This window comes from Colobus angolensis, unplaced genomic scaffold (assembly GCF_000951035.1).
Source record: "Colobus angolensis palliatus isolate OR3802 unplaced genomic scaffold, Cang.pa_1.0 Scaffold166, whole genome shotgun sequence".
Classification (NCBI taxonomy): domain Eukaryota; kingdom Metazoa; phylum Chordata; class Mammalia; order Primates; family Cercopithecidae; genus Colobus; species Colobus angolensis.
This window is the reverse complement of record NW_012114777.1, coordinates 5,147,016-5,169,273: the sequence shown is the minus strand read 5'-3', so window position 1 is coordinate 5,169,273 and position 22,258 is coordinate 5,147,016. Positions and strand designations below refer to the sequence as shown.

General features: G+C 38.7%; 1 protein-coding gene across 2 annotated transcripts in view; it reads right to left on the bottom strand.

Annotated features, from left to right (window-relative positions):
- ST18 (suppression of tumorigenicity 18, zinc finger) overlaps positions 1-21,919 on the bottom strand; it is a 318,440-nt gene extending 296,521 nt beyond the window's left edge. The window contains exons 1-2 of one of the 2 annotated variants that reach the window (XM_011937607.1): positions 21,722-21,919; positions 21,373-21,497 (exon numbers count right to left, since the gene is read on the bottom strand). The gene's annotated coding sequence lies outside the window, so the exon portion shown is untranslated. The remainder of the gene's footprint in view (positions 1-21,372; positions 21,498-21,721) is intronic. The other variant, XM_011937608.1, reaches the window with a different exon arrangement.
- Between the last annotated feature and the right edge of the window lie 339 nt (positions 21,920-22,258).

Sequence of the window (22,258 nt, the reverse complement as noted above, 5' to 3'; positions counted from 1 at the left end):
ATTTGTTGAAAGTACACTCCACAGAGTGGTGGCAGGCCAGAACAAACAGCTGAAGAGCACTGGTTACAGAGTTTTCTGGGATTAAAACACCCTCTAGAGGTTTCTCATTGGTTACTTGGTTACACACTATGTAAATGAAGGAGTAGCTCATGACCAGTCTGATTGGTTGCAGAAGGCGGCCAATCAAAGGCTGAAAGGAAATTACAAAGTTACACATGAAGACTTGGCCCATGACCAGTCTGACTGGTCTGACTGGTTGTGGGAGGGGACCAATCAGAGGTACTTTCTATTTTTCATCTGTGATATTGTGTAAAGGGAGTAGCCTCTGATCCTTTGTTACTTGGATGTGGAGAGATGGGGTTTTCCTTTTGATTCAGTTCTGGGAAGTCAGCACAAATTGGCCTTAAGTTCCCTGCCTCTAGACCCTATTTGTCTGCTTTGATATTGAATTCACTTTGGGTGGACAAAGTTCTGAGCAGGCATTAGGTCCTCCTGAGAACCCTGAAACCCCAATTTCTGTTTACTCCAAGGCTGGCTCCGTGGTGCAATCCACACATCTAGTAAAATTAATTTAATCAACTCAAAATAGGAAAGTGTTAAGAATGATGTATCCTTCTCTGTCACTTTTGGAAAACATGGTCAGTGATGCCCAGACCTGTGGCACAGACCCCTTAGAGTCCACAACAGGGGAGAGAAATGTAGAGCAGATAATAACACATGTGCAGCCAGCATCACCATATAGACTCAGTCCTGAACTAGTGTCCTCAGAATGTATTGCAGCATGTCCTCAAACTGCATTGACCAGTTTCACATGGTCAATCATTTTCTGTTCACTGACCATGTAAAACTGCAGATACACTCCTCTCGGAAAAACTCTTACTACAAGACAAAATAAAGTCACATTCAAGAGGCAGTAATTTTGCATATTTATGGGAAATGAAAAAAATGCATAAGGCTGGACACAATGGCTCAAGTCTTGTAATCCCAGCACTTTGGGAGGTTGAGGCAGGCGAATCAGCTGAGGTCAGGAGTTTGAGACCAGCCTGGCCAACATGGTGAAACCCCATCTCTACTAAAAATACAAAAATTGGCCGGGTGTGTTGGCAGGCCCCTGTAATCTCAGCTACTTGGGAGGCTGAGGCAGGACAATGACTTGAACACAGGAGGCAGAGGTTGCAGTGAGCTGAGACTCTGCCACTGCACTCTGCCTGGGTGACAAGAGTGGAACTCCATCTCAAAACAACAACAAAAAAATCATGGAACTATTAATAATGTTCTTTATATAAGGCACATGTCCAAACACCACACACGTGCACATGCATCTCTGTCTCTCTCCGCTCCAAAACACAAGTCAAAGGCTACTGCCAAGATCATCTAAGTGTAATTCTCATCATATCTTCATACTCAGAGATTGACAGCAATACCCATTAATGTGTGGTGTGTTCTCTACCAGAATGTCCCACAGGCACCGTTCCCATCCCCCTGTCTTAATGAAGGGCATCCTAGTCTCTCCAGATGCAGAGGAGCCATCCCAAGCTGTCACACGTGAACCCTATAGCCATTCCCTCAGTAATTTCTGCCAATTCCACCCGTCATGTTTTTCCTTTGTGGGTGTCTGAGTTTTTGGTCTTGCTATAAATTGCCCTTCCCTACTCCAATCTTTCTTAAAATTAAAAAGATATATATCTTCAGAAAAATTTCACAATTTCCCTCACGTACTCTTGAGGGAAGTGGATCTGGGGTAGGCTGTAATCCTCAAAACATACAAAAAAAGGTCTTCAAAATCTTCCTTAGTCCTCCTTCTCTCCAAAAGTGCATCCCATGAGAGCTGCTCAGACTTCCTGTCCTCTATTTTCCAATCCCTGCCTGAGCAGGCCCTTTCCTGAGTCCCAGCTCCCCCTTCCACCTCCTCTTTCCTCTTCTTCATGTCTCAGAATTTTTTTAAACCCTAGTAATTCCTATGCTCTCTGTAAGACAAGAAAATATTCCTCGAAGCTCCCTCTCTTTAAATGGTGTGGGAAGGGAAGTTAGAAAACTGCTTTTATATTTCATATTTGTAATTCTCACCACAAAATGAACACTGAGGGCAACCTAGCACCTTATATTCTGCCTGGGTCCTTTACTATATCATCACCCACACAGTTTTGTTTGTTTCTCCAACTGGAGTATAAATTCCTTAAGCAAAGAACCTTAGAACACTTGCTAAATGAATGAAAATTTTACCTTTTTCAAAACCAGTCTTCTGTGCTTGGTATTAGCTGTTGGCTTTTGAAAATGAACATGCTGATCAAGTGAAGGGAAAAGAAATTACAGAAACACAGCAGACGCAATGATTCAAGACATGAGAGTGGATACGCACCAAGAAGGGAACACTTCCGGAACCATATGGCAAGGAGGCCAGAAAGTCTATTAACGTCAGTCATGAGGGAGGTCTCTCATTGGAAAAATTTTATCAGAGAAAGTTTATAATTATGGATATCACAGGGTGTCCTGGCTGGGCTGGAGTATGACTTTGACTTATTTCGACATAGGGACCACCACCTTCTGCCCTGTACAACAGCACTTCACTGAGCATCTACTACGTGCCAAGTACTGTTCTAAGGGCGGAGACAGATGTGTGAGCAAAAGAGACACAATCCTCTGCTTTGTTCATTGAGCATATAAATAAAGATGAGAAATCAAACATATTACACTGGAGATTGATAAGTGCTTCGCAGAGCAAAGAAACAAAACTGCAAGTAGGGAGAGCTATTAGGAGTGGAATGGGACTTGCCGGCTTAACAGGGTGATCCAGTAAGACACTGTTGGAAAGTTAGCATTTCAGTCAGGAAGTGAGGGCCTAAGGGAACCATGAAGATATCTAGGTAAAAGCCCAGGAATCTTTTGGGGAGAGCTGGCTTGTGGCTTAGGTGCTAGAACCATGTCTGGTGAATATAAAGCTCCCATGGTCAGAGAGAAGCCAAATTACAGACACTGACTTTCTTGTGGTCCATGAGAAAGAACTTAACATGAGGAAGGGAGGAAACTGATGTGCTTACTGGGATCCAAATACAGAAAACTGTTGAGGGTACTGGCGACGTCATATCCTGCTTGGCCACTGGGCAAAACCTGTCCTTGGGGATAAGCATGCCTGGAAAAGCAGTATCCTCCACAAAACTGAAAGTGCTCTCCAACTTAAATATTTAATTTTAGGATTCAAGCAAACTTGGTGGGATAGGCGAAAACTTAATTTAACTAAACCTAGAAACTGAACTTAAGAAAACTTTTACAGAATTACTAAAAATGATATGTTTATGGAAATTAAAAAGTATTTGTGTGTAAAACACACAAAATCCATATGCCCACATATTTAAACATACAAAAAATAAGCACAAAAATAAATGGTAGACAAAATTTGTAACTCTTTTTTAAAATGAATTTTATTGTATATATTTTGGTTTACAACATGATATTACAGGAAACATATAGGTAGTAAAATAGTCACAGCAGTGAAGCAGATTAATGTACCTTCATCTCATGTAGTTACTTTTTGTGACAGGAGCAGTTAGAAACTACTTATTTACAAAAATCCCTAATACAATTTTATTTACTATAGTCTTCATGTTATATTAAATCTCTAGACTTGTTCATTCTACACGACTACATTATGTTTTTGACCTACATCTCCCCATTTCCTCCCCCACCCTCACCCCTAGTAACCACTAGTTTATTCTCTCTCTATGTATCTTACATATAAGTGAGATTACACATTATTTTTCTTTCTGTGTCTGGCTTATTGCACTTAGCATAATGTCTTCCAGCTTTATCCATGTTGTGGCAAATGGCAAGATCCTTTGTAAGACTGAATAATATTCCATTGGTGTATTAGTCCGTTCTCACACTGCTATGAAGAAATACCCAAGACTGGATAATTTATAAAGAAAATAAATTTAATTGACTCACAGTTCCACATGGCCGGGGGAGGCCTCAGGAAATTTACTACCATGGCAGAAGGGGAAGCAAACATGTCCTTTTTCACAAGGCAGCAGGAGAGAGAAGTGCCAAGCAAAGGGGGAAAAGCCCCATAAAAAATCATCAGATCTCACGAGAATTCACTCACTCATGAGAACAGCATGGGGGAACCACCCCCATGATGTAATTACCTCCAACAAGGTCCCTCCCCCAACACGTGGAGATTACAATTCAGATTACAATTCAAGATGAGATTTGGGTATATCACCTGGTAAATATATAACACGTTTTCTTTATCCATTTGTCCACCAATGAACACTTATGTTGTTTCCATATCTTGGCTATTGTGAATAATGCTGCAATGAATATTTGCATCTTTCACATCTTTAGAAGATGTTAAGTTCATCTCCTTTGATGTATACCCAGAAAGAGGATTTCTGGATGATAAAGTAGTTCTATTTTGAATTTCTTTGGAAACCCCCATAGTTTTTTTCATAATGGCTGTATCAATCTACATTTTCGCCAACAGTGTACTATGGTGAATCTTTTCGCCATAGTGAGAAAAGGGTGTGTACCTTTTCTCCACACCCTTACGAACATTTACCTCTTGTCTTTTTGATAATAATCATCCTAACAGGTATGAAGTGATAACTAATAGAGTTGTTGTTTTAGTTTGCATTTCCTTGATGACTACTAATGTTTTGCACCTCTTCATATATATGTTGGCCATTCTTCTTTGGAGAAATGTCTGTTCAGGTCCTTCACTCATTTTTGTTTACATTGGGTTATGTTTTTCTGCTATTGAGCTATAAGAGTTCTTCATAAATTTTGGAAACTAACTCCTTATCAGATATGTGGTTTGAAATATTGTTCCTCTTGGTTGCTTTCTTTGCTGTGCAGCAACTTTTAGTTTGATATAGTCCTATTTATTTATTTTTGCTTTTGTGGCCTGAGGTTTTTGAGTGATATCAAAAAAAATCACAGCCAAGACCAATGTCAGGCAGCTTTTCCCTTATATTCTCACCTAGGTGTTTTATGGTTTCAGGTCTTACATTTAGGCCTTTTATCCATTTTGAGACTTTTGTGTATGGTATAAGAGTCCAATTTTATTCATTTGCATGTGGAAATCTAATTTTTCCAGCACTATTTATTGAAGAGACTATCCTTAAACATTATGTCCTGTTTATACCCTTGTCAGAAATTAGTTAAGTGTATATGCTTGAATCTATTTCTGGCTACTCTATTTTGTTCCACTGGTCTATGGTTCTGTTTTAATACCAGTACCATACTGTTTTGATTACTATAGCTTTGTAATATAATTTTAAATCAGGAAGTGTGATGTCTCTAATTTTATTTTTCTTAGTATTGCTGTGGCTAGTCAGGCATTTCTGTGGTTTCATACAAATTTTAGAGTTTATTTTCAATTTCTGTGAATAATAATACTGGAATTTTGATAAGGATTGTATTAAATCTGTATATTGCTTTAAGTAGCATGGTCATTTTAACAATATTAGTTCTTCCTACACATGGACACATTTATTTGTGCCTTCTTCAATTTCTCTTTTTGATGTTTTACAGTTTTCAGCATACAAATCTTCCACTGTATTGGATAAATTTATTCCTAAGCATCTCTAAACAATCAAAATGGGATCATTTTCTTGATTTTGTTCCAGCTTGGATGTTATTTATGCATTGAAATGTAACTGATTTTCTATATTTATTTTATATCCTACAAATTTACTGAATTCATGTATTCGTTTTAAGAGTTTCTGTGGAATCTGCAGGCTTTCTGTATATAAAATCACGTCATCTGCAAATAGAGATAATTTTCCTTCTTCTTTTGTCATTGGATACCTTCTATTTCTTTTCTTGTCTGACTGCTTTTGCTAGTAGTCAGTACCAGGTTGAATGAAGTGGTGAGAATGGGCATTCCTGCCTTGTATCAGATCATAGTGGAAGAGCTTTCAGTTGCTCACCACTGATCATGATGCTAGCTGTGGGTTTTTATAAATGGCCTTTATCATGTTGAGGAACTTTTCTTCTGTATTTAAACTGTTAAGAGTTTTAATCCTGAAAGATCCGAAAAAAAATCCTGAACTTTGTCAAATGTTTTGTCCACATCAGTTGAGACACAGAATTGAGATGTCAATTGAGAATAATCGTGGAGTTATTTTCCTTCATTCTACTAATGTGATGTATCACATTGATTTGTGTATGTTAGACCAAACATGCATGCCAGCAATAAACTTGGTCATGATGTATAATATTTTTGATGCATTGTTGAATTGGGTTTGCTAATATTTTATTGAGAATTTTTGTATCAACATTCATCAGAGACATTGGCCTGTAGTTTTCTTTTTCTGTGGTGTCTTTGGCTTAGGTATCAAGGTAATATTGCCCTCATAAAATGTGTTTGGAAGTATTATCTGTATCTCTATTTTTTTGGAAGAATAGAAGAAGTATTGGTAATAATTCTTCTTTGAGTGTTTGATAGAATTCAGCTCTGAAGCCATCTGGTCCTGGGCTTTTTTTGGTTTTAAACTACTTCTTTATTCTCTTGATTTGTTATTGGTAAATTAAAGCTTTCTATTTTTTCCCGATTCAATCTTGGTAGGTTATATTTTTTCTAGAAATTTATTCATCTCTTCTAGGTTATCCCTTTTGTTGGCATACAATTGTTCAGAATAGTTTGTTATGCTCCTTTTTATTTCTGATGTGTCTGTTGTAATGTCTTCACTTTCATTACTGATTTTATTTGTTTGAGTCTTGTCTCTTTTATTTCTTAGTCTAGTTAGAGGATTATTGATTTTGTTTATTTTTTTCAAGGAGCCAATTCTTGGTTTTATGAATTTTGTCTATGGTTTTTCTGTTCTCTTTGATTTATATCTGTTCTGATTTTTTTTATTTCTCTCCTGCTAACTTTAGGTTTCATTTATTACTCTTTTTTTTTAGCTCCTTGAGGCATATTGTTAGGCTATTTATTTGGGATCTTTCTTCTTTTTTAATGTAGGCATGTATTGCTATAAACTTGCCTCTTAGAACTATTGTTGTTGCAGTTCATAGGTTTTGATATGTTATGTTTCCATTGTCGTTTTTCTCCAGATATTTTTAAATTTACCTTTGACTTCTTCTTTAACCCATTGGTTGCTCAGGAACATGTTTAATCTCCACATATTTGTGAATTTTTCAAGATTTCTCCTGTTACTGATTTCTAGTTTCATACTGTTGTGGTTGGAAAAAATGCTACATATAATTTCAGTCTTCTTGAATTTGTTAACACTTGTTTTGTGGACTGACATAGGGGCTTTCCTGAAGAATGTTCTATGTGCACTAGAGAAGAATGTTTATTCTGCTGCTATTAGATTGAAAGTTCCATATATGTCTGTTAGGTCCATTTGGCCTAAAGTGAAGCTCAAATCCAGTGTTTCCTTATTAATTTTATGTCTGGTTGATCTATCCATTGTTGAAAGTGGGGTGGTGAATCCCCAGCTATTATTGTATTGCTATCTAGTTCTTCATTCATGTCCATTAATATTTGCTTTATATACTTAGGTATTCCAATGCTGGGTGCATATATATTTACAACTGCTATGTCTTCTTAGTAGGTTGGCCCTTTTACCATTAAATAATGACAATCTTTGTCTCTTACAACAGTTTTTAACTTGAAGTCTACTTATCTTTTAACTTGAAGTCTATTTATAAACATAGCCATCTCTTCTCTTTCAGTTACTATTTGCATGGAATATCTTCTTTCATTCCCTTCACTTTCAGCCTATGTGTGTCCCTAAAGCTAGGATGGGTCTCTTGTAGGCAGCATGAAGTTGGATGTTGGGTTTCTCTTCATTTAGACACCCTCTGCCTTTTGATTGTAAAGTTTAATCTATTTACATTCAGTTATTATTGATAGGTATTGGCTTAACTCCTGCCATTTTGTTAATTGCTTTCTGGTTGTTTTGTAGATTCTTTTTCCTTTCTTCTTCTTTTGTTGTCTGCCTTTGTGATTTGATGATTTTCTGTAGTGCTAAGCTTTGATTCTCTTTTCTTCCTTATTTGTTTATTTGTTATAATTTTTTGTTTTGTGTACCATGGGGCTTACATGAAACATCTTATAGTTATAATAGATTATTATAAGATGATAACTACTTAACTTTGATCACATAAAAATACTCTAGACTTTTAACTTCTCCCCTGTCAGCCACAATTTATGTTTTTGTTGTCACAATTTACATATTTTTATATTGCATATTTCTTAGCAACTTAATGTAGCCATAGTTATTTTTGACCATTTTGACATTTAACCTTCATACTAGAGAGTTGAAAGATTTACACACAACCACTACAGTAATTACATATTCTGAATTTGACAATGAATGAACCTCTACTGGTGAGCTTTATATTGTCATGTGTTTTCATGATAGTAATCATCATCCTTTTGTTTCTGGTTAAAGAATTCCCTTAAATATTTCTTGTAAGGCAGGTCTAGTAGTGATAAATTTCCTTAGCTTTTGCTTCTCTGGGAAAGACTTTATTTCTCCTTTATTTCTGAAAGTCAGCACTACTAAGTGTAATATTCTTGGCTGACAGGTTTTTTTTTCTTTCAGCACTTTCAGTATATTGTTCCATTCTCTTCTGGCTTGCAAGGTTTCTGCTGATAAATCTGCTGATAGTCTAATAGAGATTTCCTGATATGTCATTTGACATTTTTCTCTTGCTGCATTTTAAATTCTCTCTCTGTCTTTGATTTCTGACATTTTTATTGTAATATGCGTTGGTGAGGCCCTTTTTGGTTTGAACCCATTTGGAGATCATTAAGCTTCATAAATCTGCATGTCCGTTTTTCTCCCAAGACTTGAGAATTTTTCAGCAACTCATTTGTTAAATAAGTTTTCCATGCCTTTCCCCTTCTTCTCCCTCTGATAACTCCATATTGAAATATTTTTTCACTTAATGAGTGTCTTATAAATCCCATAGACTTTCTTCACTCTTTTTTCCTCCCAACTAGGTTATTTCAAAATACTTCTTTTCAAGTTCAGAGATTCTTTCTTCTGCTTGATCTAGTCTGCTGTTGAAGCTGTCAATTTTTACAATTTTATTCACTGAGTTATTCAGCTACAAGATTTCTGTTTGGTTCTTTTTTATGATAGCTATCTCTTTGTGGACTTTCTCATTCAGATCATGAATTGTTTTCCTGATTTTGTTGAATTGTCTATCTGTAGTCTCTTGTTTCCCTAAAATTATTATTTTTAATTTCTTTTTAAGCAATTTCTATTTCAATTTCTTTGTGGCCAGTTACTAGTGAATCATGTTCTTCCTTTTGTGGTGTCATGTTTCCTTGCTTTTTCATATTTCTTATGTCCCTATGTTGATGCCTGTGCATCCAGTGGAACAGTTGCCTCTTCTAAGAGGGCTTTCATAGGGTAAGATTTTTTGCCTGTAGATGAGTCCTAGGATGTCAGGTCAGCAGGGTACTTGGCTCTGGTTCTGAGTAGGTACAGTAGTGTAGTCTCTGTGCAGCTTCTTCAGCTGTGATTAACATCAGCAATGACTGTGTGTACCTCAGTGTCTTAGGCTGTTTGTGGCAGTGGTGGTGGCATGGTAGTTATGGTTCTTGGCAGCAAGTGCATTAGGGGTTCTCCTGTTGTCATTTTCCCCACAGTAGGCACACTTAGCTGAGGGGATCCCTGTTGGTATCAGGTGTGACATGGGCCACAGGCAGCTATAGCATCACTGTGTTCAAGGACACATGTGACTGGAATGGCTATAGAACCGGGGTCCTAGGCTCAGTGTCTTATTGAACTACTGTGGCACCTGAGATGTGGGCACAGGTTCATTCTCTGAGGCACAGGTGGATGCAGGTCTCCCACCAAGCAAAGAACTTTGACTCTGAGGCATTTCCCAGTAACTTGGGCCCAGGGTTCAGGGATGTAGCTGTGACTCTAATCCTGGCCATCAGGGCACAGCATTGACATGGCTCCAGGGAAGAAGGGGTGTTCTAGAGGCTCAGTCCCCAGAGAGCAGGAGACAGCTGCAATTCAGGTCTTAGAACCAACAGTACACAATGGCAATTCAGGCATCAGAAGTGGAGGTACTGCATAGTGATGACTGTGGTCCCAGAGCAGTAGGATACAGCAGTAGGTCAGTCTCTCTGAGGCCAGGTGCAGTGGCAGCAAGGACCCAAGAATAGTGGAGCACAGTTACTGCTTGGGCTCTGGGAAGCAGGTGCCACTTCTGAGGGAGATGTGTGTCTCATCAAGTCAGACTCCAGAGAGCTGGTCCAGACCCAGGAAGGTGGGGCACGGCAGCTGTTCAGTCCAGGGGTGGGGCAGCACAGCTCAGCCAACACTCTGTTTCTCTAGGGGCCAGTATACCACATCAGCTCAGCACTATGGGATGTGGCTGCTCTGCTGGGCTGGGATCCAGGAACCTGAAGAGTAGACTGCCATAAAGGCTTGGATACCAGGGATGTAGCTCCTCCCCTGGACCAAATTTCCAATTTTCTGGGGGTGGGACATTGGGCTAGTTCAGGCACTGAAGTGCATGGCTGCTCCACTGGGCCTCGAGTCCAAGTAGCTGGGGCTGGGGCACAGTAGCAACTTGGAGGGGGGATATGGAGTGGCTTCTAGGTAGCTTGTTCCCAGGGAATAAGAAGTTGCTGTGGCTCAGCTGGGGATGTTGCACTACTGTGTTTGAGAGCATGATGCAATGCTGGCTGGCCCTCAGCGATAAAGGGATATAGTAGCTACCAGATCCCCAAGCAGGACACACTCTAGCAGTGGCTCTAGTTTCCAGATGTCACAGTGCAGTAGCAGCTTGGCCTATAAGAGGTGAGGCACAATGTGGGCTCCTCCTTTGCAGCAGTGCAGCTATGTGAACTCCAGGCAGCTCCCCAAGCTGAGCTCAGGGACCTGGAGGACTGTAGGATTCTCCAGTAGTGAAGACTGTTTGTGTGCACAATGGTAATGGGAGCTGCTGGGTACCTCCCGCTTACCTTTTCCCCACAGGAAGGAGTTCTTCTTGGTTCTGAGCTGAATAAGAGAATTGGCACAGGTGGGGTGGCAAGGGGTGGCATGATTCCTTCTGTGTGAGCCCAGACTTAATGTTTGTGCTCCACTGGATTTCTGCCACTCCTGCTATACTCCCACACTCTTCTTCAGCCACTCTGATCAAAATGTAGTTGTTTATTCATTGTTTATTCATTTTTTGTGGGGGTAGGCCAGGAAATGGGTGCTGGGCACTTTTCATCAGTCATCTTGCTGATATCACTCCTCTGTAACTCTTAATATGACTATAAGTAACTTAAACATCAACAAAATTAATCATGAATTAAATATGCCTCAGTGAATTACAAACTATAAAGCAAAAAGAACAGAAACACTGGTGATCAGATACCAGGCTTTTCCCTCCTAGCAGATACCAAACCTGGTCACTGATGGAAAGGGCTTCTGGTCTAACATTTGATTAAATCTTCTAGTGGCTACCAATATATCTAAACAGCATAATACTTTGATTTTCGATTTAGCTATCAGGTAAATCACACTGATTATCAGTTCTGAACAAGATCTATTGTCACCTTGCCATAAATAATGAAGAAATATTAAACATTTATAACAATCTCATAAAGAATAGTAATGCCGAAAGAAAGCTTTCTAAGCCATCATTAATTAAAAATAAATAAATTTGATTAACCACATTAGAAAAAGATTGGATTAGCTTTCCATTCTTTCTATATAAAATATTATACGAGCACTGTCAGTAAAGAGGTGCTCAAAAAAGTATTAAAAACAATATAGGAACAGGCTGGGCATGATGGCTCACGCCTGTGATCCCAGCACTTTGGAGGGCCAAGGTGGGCAGATCACTTGGGGTCAGGAGTTCAAGACCAGCCTGGCCAAAATGGAGAAACTCCATCTCTATTAAAATACAAATAATAATAATTTTATAGGAATATAAAGGCTGTCAATCAATAAAAACAATTTAATAATGAAAACAGTATTTTTAACTTGCTTTGCTTTCAATATATGTCTGCATGTTTAAATGTGTAATTTCTTATCATTATATTTACTCATTCTAAATAAACATTTGCTCTGGAACATAAATTTGTATTTATTATTTTGTATTCTTATCTCAAAAGAGGCCCCCACAATTTTATAAGCTTCAGGCTCCCCAAATACGGCTCTGCACCCTGATAATTGTTTGCAGTGTTTTCGAAGACATTACTATGAATTTGACCTCACACTGTTTTATGCAGTCACAGAAATTTCCTCTCAGGACGTTCAGATGCCTCGGGTACATTATCAATTCATCTTCCTGGAGAATCTGTCTCAGAACATCCTGCCTGTTCCATTCTGTACCAGTCGGCTTCTAGCTCTACAGAACTATCATCCTCAAACCTCACTCACGCACATTCTGGGATCCCTCACCTCTGTCTGGTAATAGACCCCTGTTTGCTGGATCCCACCTTTTCTTCCTTCTTAATTTAATCCTCAATTTTGTGGAGCATATCCTCCAGTAGCTTTGGAGATAGGAAACCTGGAAGTTAAAATGTTTAAAACGTTTTTGACTCTTGCATATTTTCAACCATCTTTATTCAGCCTTCACACTTGATTGATAGCTTGGCTGTGTGTAAAAATCCAGGTTAGGACTAAGTACCACTGCTTCTATGACATAGTCCAAAATCATCATATTTTGTGATTTTTCTCTTTAACTCTCTCTTTCTCTAAGCTTAAGGGTTCATTATTTTGTCCTCAAAGTTCTACAATTTCAGAACTACAGGTGTGCTAACTATGTATTTTCATTCTTCTTGTAGACAAATCCTATAAGAATAGAAACTTGAGGAGCTCACTTTCCTGGAACTATCTTGAATTGGTTTGTTGATGATTTCTTCCCCTTAGTGTCAAATTTTCCTACTATTTTCCTCCTATATTTCAACTGATATATTTTCTCCATCTGGAAAGAAGGTTCCTCAATTTCACCTCCTAATGCTTCTATGGAGCATTTGTATTTTTCCATCACTTTATAAACTTTTTAAAATTATTTTTATTTCTAGGAGTTTTTTGTTGTTGTTCTCCAAGTAACCTGTTTCACGATTATATCACTTTGGGGACATTAATATGAGTTGTGGGTTTTTTCTTCATCTTTGTCATTTCCATTTCCTCCAAGCTGCTTTGCTCTGTTTGCCAGTTTTGCTTACTCATCATTTCTCTGGTATGCCTTGGTTAGCCTCTAACATTTAATGGTGACATAATGGAGGGCTGACGGGGCTCTGGGTATGGGAGTGGGCTTATTGACTGGGAGCTGGACTGGCAGGTGGTCTTCCGCTGTCAACATCTCCAGGAGCTTTCTTCTTGGGTCTAAATCCCAGGAGGGGAATTTCTGGATGATAAAGACCTGTCTGCTATTATTGCAGGAGGCTGGTAGGGGAGAGAATGAGGATGGGAATCTCAGCCTCCAGAATGCAAATATTCACTCAATCCACTTGACTTCTGGGTGTGTACACTCAGGTGTGGCTGGGGTCCTTCAGTAGAGAAATCTTTTTGTATTACCAATTTCAAAAAATAAGCCTGTGTCATCAGCCTCAGTGAGGGTGGCTGGTCTCCAGTGATATGTGAGGGAGGGAGTATTGGCAATATCCCTCTATTTCTATGGGCCTCCAATCAGGCTCCTTTATGTCAACTGTCTCACTTCACTTTCCACTTCTAAAATTACCAAGTACTCCCAATTTCTTAGCCACTGGGGGATTTTGCCCTATAAACTTCACATCTATTGTCTTTAGATTTTGAGGGGCCTGCTAGGTCATTTACATCTCATTCATCTATATCCTGGTTTCTAAAATTTTTAAAATTATCTTTATTATTTCTGTGAGGATTTGGGAAAAAGCAAAAGTAGATGTATACGTACAATCTACCATCTTTGTCCAGAGATCCTCCAGATGGATTTCAGAGATATATCTCTTGCATGTTTCATTCCATTTTACTTCTCTTGCCTTTCCTTCCCATCATATGTTATTCTCTCTTTTCTGTTCTCAGTTTGGTAATGCTTTCTTTGGTCTCCATGACATTTCCTTTCTTGTGTGCTTATTTAACCAGTACTGCTTTTCAACTTCTTTTGTCTTTTTGAACTAGTTTGGATAAATTCTCCTTTACTTATCACATGCCCCACCATTTCTGACACCCGTTTATCTGCTCCTTGGAACTCAGGTTGGGGAGTTGGTTATTTTCTCTTCTACTACTCTTGTTCAACTTGACTATATGGGAAGAAGTCAAAAGGAGCTTCCCCTTGGGTTTGGGTACTTATGGTTGGTGGACTAGGATTCTTCACTTTAAGATCCTGCATCAGTGCTCTGGCTACACACGTAGAGGCACATTGGATCCTTACCACAATTCAGTGGAGCCAGACACACAATCTGCCCCAGGCCTTCCCTTACCCTGTTTTGGGTTTTCTCCCCAGGGATCATATAGCTCCCTTCCTCATGAGTGGCGAAAAGGCAGGAAAATCAACAGGTTGAGGTCCTACAGCAAGGGAGACAAACTTCGCCTGGGGTCTTCTCCGCCTTCATTGCTTGGGCCTCTACCAGCTAAAGAATTGTGTCTTGCTTTCTCTTTCATTTTCCATCCTGCTAAATCTCTGCTATTTGCTAAGATAAAAATTAGCTTTGATGACTCTAACCTTCCTACTTCCTCTTGTTCTCCATTTTTTCAGCCCAGGAAAAACACCGAAGTTCTATATTCAGGGATCTTCTCCTTCTTTCCTTTGGAATTTGTATATCCTTCCAGTCTTCTCTCCAAGCTGGGCCATGGTGGTAAAGTTTTTCAGGTTTTCATCCACTCACCTCACCTCGCTCAAATGTCAGGGTGAGGTAAAGTCTTGTCTCTTTCCCTGGTTTCTGCTTTCAAAGTTTACAAATCATGGCACAATGTTATAATGATTTTTTTCTGATAGTTTTTAAATTCTGTTTTGTACTTTTAAAACTTCACTCTATTTACCATGGACATCATCAATGCTATTTAAGGATTAATTTTTAACATTTTCTTTAACTGAAAATGTTGCCAACTTATTTCTTCAGTTTCCTCACATACAAAATGTGGATATAATAATGTCTACCTAGTGGATATGTTGTGAAAATCCAATGAAATAAGTATTGTGAAGCATTTTGTGTGTTCCTAGATTACTAATAAAACCACACAAGACTACAGGTTAGAAATTAGAGACACTGTATCTCTCTAGACTAATAAGTAAATTGCTCAATAACGAAGCCAACAAAGATAGGTAATACCATTTGGCAACCATAATGATGATAACTGATTCAGGAAAGGATCATCAGCAGATATTAAAACCAATGAGATAAAAACCAAAATATTTACATATCCCCAAAATATCTTTTTACAAGGTAAAATACTTACAAAAGGAAAAAGAGTAACTTTGCTTTGATTGATACTTACAAAAGGAAAAATAGTAACTCTGCTATGATGAAGTCTAGCAGATATCACCTTACCCAAATTAACAAACTGGTAATGTGGAAAATCAATCTGTGTGCTTCCTGACATCACGCACCACAAACTACAAAGAACATCATATTACTTCTATGGAATTCCTGCCAAAATGAATAGCTTGAATCAAATCACGAGGAAACATCAGAAAAACCCAAAAAGGAAAAATTTACAAGGTAGCTGGCCTCTCTGTCTACAAATGTCAGGATCATGAGAGATAAAGACTTAGAAAATGTCCCAGATTAAAAGAGACTAAAGAGGCATGACAATTAAATACAATGCATGGGCTTGGATTGAATCCTGGACCACAGTTGTTTTGCTTTGTTTGTCTTTACTGTGGTAGAATTTGAATAAAGTGTATATGTTGTATTACTGTTAATTTCATGGACTTGAACTTGTCTGGTGGGTATATAAGATAACATCCATGTGTTTAGGAACGTACACTGAGATGTGTCGCAGTAAAGGGGAATCACATCTACAACTTATCACAGATATTTCATCATGAAAAATATAAACATACGTATGTATTCACATACACACATACATACACGCAGAAATAGAGATAGATGACAGGAAGCAAATGTGCTCAAAGGTGAACGACTGGGAAATCTGGGTGATTCTGGAATTATTTATGCTACAACTTTTGTACTTATAGCTTTTTCTAAGTTTGAAATTGTTTCAAAATAAAAAAGTTTGAAATATCAGTACTAAGGCATAAATGCCTTAGAGACAGGTCTGTTTCTGAAGCAGCAATGAGGAAAGATGTGGTTCAAGATTTAAATCCTAACGTCAACACTTAGGGGTTTTATGATCTTAAATTTTTATCCTTACTTCTCTGAAAATCTCAGTCCCATCATCTGTAGAATGAAGGTAACAGGAACAACCTCTAAGAGCTTTTAAGAGAATTAAGTGAGACAGCACATCCAAAGCACTGAGACCCGCCCTGCACAGAGAAGTGCTCAGGTATTTGTTGGGAGAATGAATGACACGCACTGCCGAGACAGAAGGAGCCAGGGCAGAGGGGCGTTTCCAGGTCCAGGAGCATATGTTCACACCACTCCTTCCCCAATCTCACAACAGACCTAAGATTTAAGAGATAGAGGGCAGGCCATGTGACGGATAAAGAAGGAAGGAGGAAAAGAAGCCGAACCAGATGTAGTGCAAAGACCCAGCACTGTTTTCAGGAACTAACCTCAGCAGAAGGTGCAAAGCGGAGGTGTGGGCACATGGCCAGCAAGTCCCTCTTTCTCTCACTGTCCCCTGAGCATTCTGAGAAATTTAAAACTAACTCATCATTTGATATTTCTACCATTTCCCCATCTTTTCTCTCAAGCTATAAGTATCAACTTATCTGAATTTTAACCAATGCTTTAGAAAAACAAAACCCCCAAAATTCTAGTGGGTGTTTAATGCTCAGACTCTTTTTCTATAAGATAAACAGTAAACATATCTTTTTTTAAAAAAATTATTTTTTCCAGATTCTTCCAAGTACTCAAAACAACGTGCAGCCCATAACTTTAAGTTACCTTGTCCAGACCCACTTACTATTTTAACCAGTCAATATGTTATCACCTCAGAACTGTAATTATTATGTTTATGCCTTTTGAACAAGCTGATGAAAAGAAACATTTGCTTAAGGTTCCCATCATTGAATGCAGAGCTTAGACTAGTCTTTAGCTTATACAAACGTTATGCTTATTAATTCAGAATATTCATTCAGTTATTGAAACATGATGACAAAACTGTACAGTGAAAGACTGATTCTCTGTTATACATATTAGCATTGCACGGAAATCCTTTGGCTCAGGAATAACTGTCCGAGACTCGGGATTCATATATCTCTTTGAATTTTTAAAATGGTGATTTAGGTATCAAAACTATAACATCAATGCTCTGAATACACAGATTATAAATTATCAAAATAAGTCCATTCCAATTAAGAACTCTCCAGCTGGATTTCAGCTTAAGAAATTCTAAAACTGCCTATGTGCAGTCCAGTCCACGCCAACAACCACAGCATCCTTTTTAATTAAAAGCCAGTGAGATGACTCATGCCACCTGTTTCATTGATCCTGCTACATTCCTGTTTTGGTCAGAGTTCTCTCTTAAGGATTAAAACTTTTATGAAAACAAATAGCAAATATTTATTCAAATTGATTACTATTATTTCACATCCTGACAACTACATTTCCTACTATAAAATTATATTTATCTATATTAATTTTAATAACCCAAGGATTATTCAAAGTGACAATCACAGTGGTAAATGTAGCTGTTGGAAGGGCTAGTAGCTAAAGCAACTATAATATACTTTCACATATCAATGAAAATAGCCTTCCTAAAATTTGTTATAGACCCATAAAAGTAGATTCTTAAAAATTTGCCTACTTAGACACATTTCAATGTAATGTTTACTTCTCAGTAAGCGTATTGAACAGAACGAAATACAACAAATCCAAGGAGAAAGGAATGGTGAGGGGTGGCGGAAGGGGTGGTCACCATGCTTTTATAGTTGGATCCAGATGACACATCATTAATTGCTGAAGCTCTCTACACTTTGAGTTCAATGTGGAGTTGATAAGGAGACGTCTGCAGAAGCCCTGTACTCAGACAGCAATCTGCTCCCATTAACAGAGCTCCATGAGTGGGATTTGCAGGCTGTCCATGTTATATTGCCTTATTTGCCATCATTCCAGGCACTAGTCAATCGACTGGAAAGACAAGAGTCAAAATAAAGGGCAAAAAAAGTAATGGTCTGACTTCACTGTCTGCCTAGATGAGGTGAAATATTTTCTTTTAAACACAACAGAGAATGTAATCAATGTTAAGGAGAGGAACCTTTCACAAACAACAGGACCAGAGATTCCAATTACTCTCTCCTCTATTCTTCAGGAACTATTTGGGAGGTAATTATAAAACTCTTCCTCTAAGCAAAATGCAACAAGACTCTAACCATTGCTTCCCAGTGGGTTATGTGAGAAACAAGAAGCAGAGAATGATTCTCACAGGTCAGCGTGTGTGTGAATCAGCTGGAGTCCTGAGGCATCTCTCAGAGATTTGGGGACAGTCCTCCCTGGCGGGTTGGCGATCTGGCCTTGAAGGAGTCCTTGGGGCTACCCAGGGATAAGAGTTTGGGGCCCTAGGAACTGTGAGAAAGAGTTAAACAGAACCCAGAACACATGATGTGGGTTGTGGCCTTCCCCCTAAACGCAAACGCGAGCTTGACAAAGGGAACGCACAGGCAGCCAGCTGAGGTCTTAACATCCAAGTGGATCCTTTTGTGAAATCCATCCCTCTCTTCACCAAATCATTCACATTAGCCTGTTACATGAAGTCTTTGGTGTTTTTCCTTTTGCTACACACATTACTCATACAGGGAAGGAAGTGAGCTGAGAGTTCAAGGGCACTTTTGACTAGAACCAGATGAATTGTTGCAGTTGCCTGGGAAACCTTTGAAGACAACCATACTTGATATGTCAAATATCTGAAGTTAACATGAGTCAAAGTCCTCTAGAAGGTAAATCCAAAAAAGCTGATGGCATAAGAGGGACACTTGACTTGTAAAAGTAGTTCCAATTTGTTATGCGCTCGTGAACTTTTGAAAAGAGGAAAGGATTTTATCATCCTAATTAGCCTATAAGAATGATCATCTTAAATGCTAACTTTCAGATTACAGAATAAAATTTAGTGAAAAGACATTTAGATCCCCTAAACATTTATGCATACACAATGAAACTTGAGTTTTATAGTAACCCTAAAGCAAAATATAACATGTCTCCAGAGATTTGTCCCCTCACGTTCTTTGGAATTCTTTTCCAGTCTAGTAGGTTTTTCTTTCCAGATTTCAAGTGTAAAATGTATGTCCAATGTAGAGTATCAAGTGTTTTATTATAAAACAAAAAATGTTTTCGGTGGTAATTCTGAGAAGAAAAAAATTAACAAGTAAAACAATGTGATATCATTTTGCATCAAGGAAATATGGATTTAATGGGAAACTTCCTTAAGCTGCATTTTGCTTCAAACACTGTGTTACATAGGGAATCTTCCACGAATCTGAATTTGTGATTTTTTTCAATACTTTCATCAAAAAAATCACCCCAAAAAGCTGTATAATGAAAATTTGTGCACATGACTAATACTAGACTTCACATAGTCTTTTATAATAAAATAAATCAAAAGGAAAATCGAAGTGAAAACATCTCTGATGACCTCAGGGAATTAAAATTTTGTCCCTTGCAACTCAATCCTTCCATGTTAAGGGGCCCATTTCGAGATTAGCATGTATGGGGAGTTTTATTATTATTTTAGAGATCTATGATTTTGGTGGAGGACGCTGTCCAAAAACGGCTACTTTCACGCAGAGATTTTCACTTTAGGTTTCAAGACATCTGTTTGGAAACTCCTTGGAGAGTTCATTGCTCTACGCTGCCCTCTTCTGGTAAGCCTGTGTAAATGGTTTCTGGAAAAGAGACCTGTGCCGCCATCGTTTCCATCCTCCTACATTTCCACCCCAATTCATCAATACATTGCTCAAGGGCCTAGATTTCCTATATGGTGATGTACATAACTGAACTTTAAATCAAATCGTTTAAAGGTATAATCAAAGCAAAGCTTTTTTTTGTTTGGATTTTTTTTAAAATTTTTATTTCTGTTGTAAATACAGGTTTTCCCAGATAACTTGCAAAGTCACAAACTAAGGACACCGTCTCACCTAAAAAGTTTGGTTACAAAGTCAGTAAGAAAAATGATGTTATTTTTGAATAACATCAAAATAATTTAATGTAGGACTATGTTGCTAGGAATGTCATTTTTATCTTGGCCGCATGAAGGTGGCTTACAAGAGAATCACTACTTTGGCATAAATTATTTAGGTTGATCTGAAGGGACCATTCCTGCTAATTTGACAGTAATTTATCTGAAATAGTTAGAAAGATCAAGGCTCCAAGTTATGTGCAATAAATGTATTCACCAACTGCCAGAAAATCAGAAGCTCTTCCTGACTACAACAGCACTGTAAGCCTCACTGTCTGCTCTCCTCCGGTTACAAGTGCTTTCCTTAACCCACAGTCACGAGACAGAAAACTGCACAGTCCTGAGAACCAACAGCTAATTTCTATGCGAACTGAAAGAACAATCTTGTCATAGTGCTAACGTTATGTGTATATATCATACCAACAAATAAAAGTGGTTATTATGCTTTGCTCAAGAAACTCATCTACAATCCCAAGTACTGCGTAGTGGCCAAGGCAATCTTTGTCCTTCTGAACCTCCTTCAAAATACCCATTCAAAAGTCCAAAATAATGTTCATTTTCAGTGACCTAAATTAGCTAGAGATTTTTAAAAATCTTATGGCTCAAAGAAAGAACCATGAAGGTTGATTCCTCAGTGCCTGTGTTCCAGTAAACAGACATATAGCATGCATATGTTGCAGGTCTCCTATAGCGACAAACAAATGGTTCAAGCATTCAACGTGTCTTCATATTTGATGCTTATTATGTGAAAGCAACAGATGTACTTCTCGTCTGAGCACAGAAAAAGTGATGTTTTTAAAAATCTTAAATAGAAAATGAGTCAGTCCCAGTGCAAATATAAATCTAAAAGAAATTCCATACTGTACAAGTAATATTTGCAGTATTAAATACATTGATTTTTTCGCAACTGTCTGCCGAGTATCATACTCAGTCAGATCCCCTCGACCTGGTGAACATGTCTTTGCTCCACAGCCGGCATTAGAAACCACTCAGGTGGTCGCTGATGGTCACGGTGGACACACGGCTGCCATGGCCATGCCCACGAGAGGGAGGGGCAGAAGGTGAGCCCTCCTTACTCCTCCTAGCCCATCTCATGTCAGTGGTATGTGTTTTCTCTCAAAGTTCAACCCAGTGCGATGTAATAAAATAACCTAAATGTACTTTTTACAATATTTTTTCTTACCTTTACCTGGCGAACGTCTACAGGTGTGTCGAAAGTTATCTTTTCCTGGATGTGTTCCAAAATGCTCTTATGCTATTTCTCTTAGGATTTCTCCACGCTGCCCCATTCAGAAATTTTATTATTTTCTAAGGAATAAAAAAATATGAAAATTATCATAAGAAAGCCATTGATTTTCAATCAAAGCTACACAAATGCCAAACCAATGTGAATAGCACCTTCCACAACTCTGCCAGGCACTGGTTTTTGTGTGGGATGATGCCAGCTTCTCTCTTCATGTGGCTTTATTAAAAGCCATGCTTTCTGAGATGTAAAACACCCATAGTTACCTCAACCATCTTTTCCTCCTTACCTCTAGTATTCCCGTGAGGTCACATTCAGTTAAAAACATCCTGCCCTTCTCCCTACAAAAAGGTTCCATAGAATCAGAACGCAGAGGCGCTGCAACTTGCTAACTTTGCTCTGTGTTATTTACCAACCGCACAAAGAAAATGCTGTCTATTCAGAACTCATTTCAAAACTCTTTTCACTGAGAGTGAGCGAACAAGCGGGCTCATGTCCCGAGCCCAGTCACATCTCCAGCGGTCCGGTGATGGCCGTGGGGCCGGCACCGAGTGGCACGGCCTCCGCGGTGGCCCACAAGGGTCTGTTGTCCACGCCGCGTGGGCCGCGCAGGCCGGTGGGAGTCAAGAAAGGGGGAGGGGCGGAGGATCTTTCACTTTCTCACCCCAGTTTCTTTACTTGCTTGCCCCGAATATCTGTCAGGAGGCAGCCCTCTCCCCTCAAGGCCCCTTCATCCTGAACGTGCATGATGCCTCTGCAGTGACAATACAGAATCTGCTCAGTGGGTCTGGGTTCGAGGCCCAAGCTCATCACTGGGTTGCTGCGG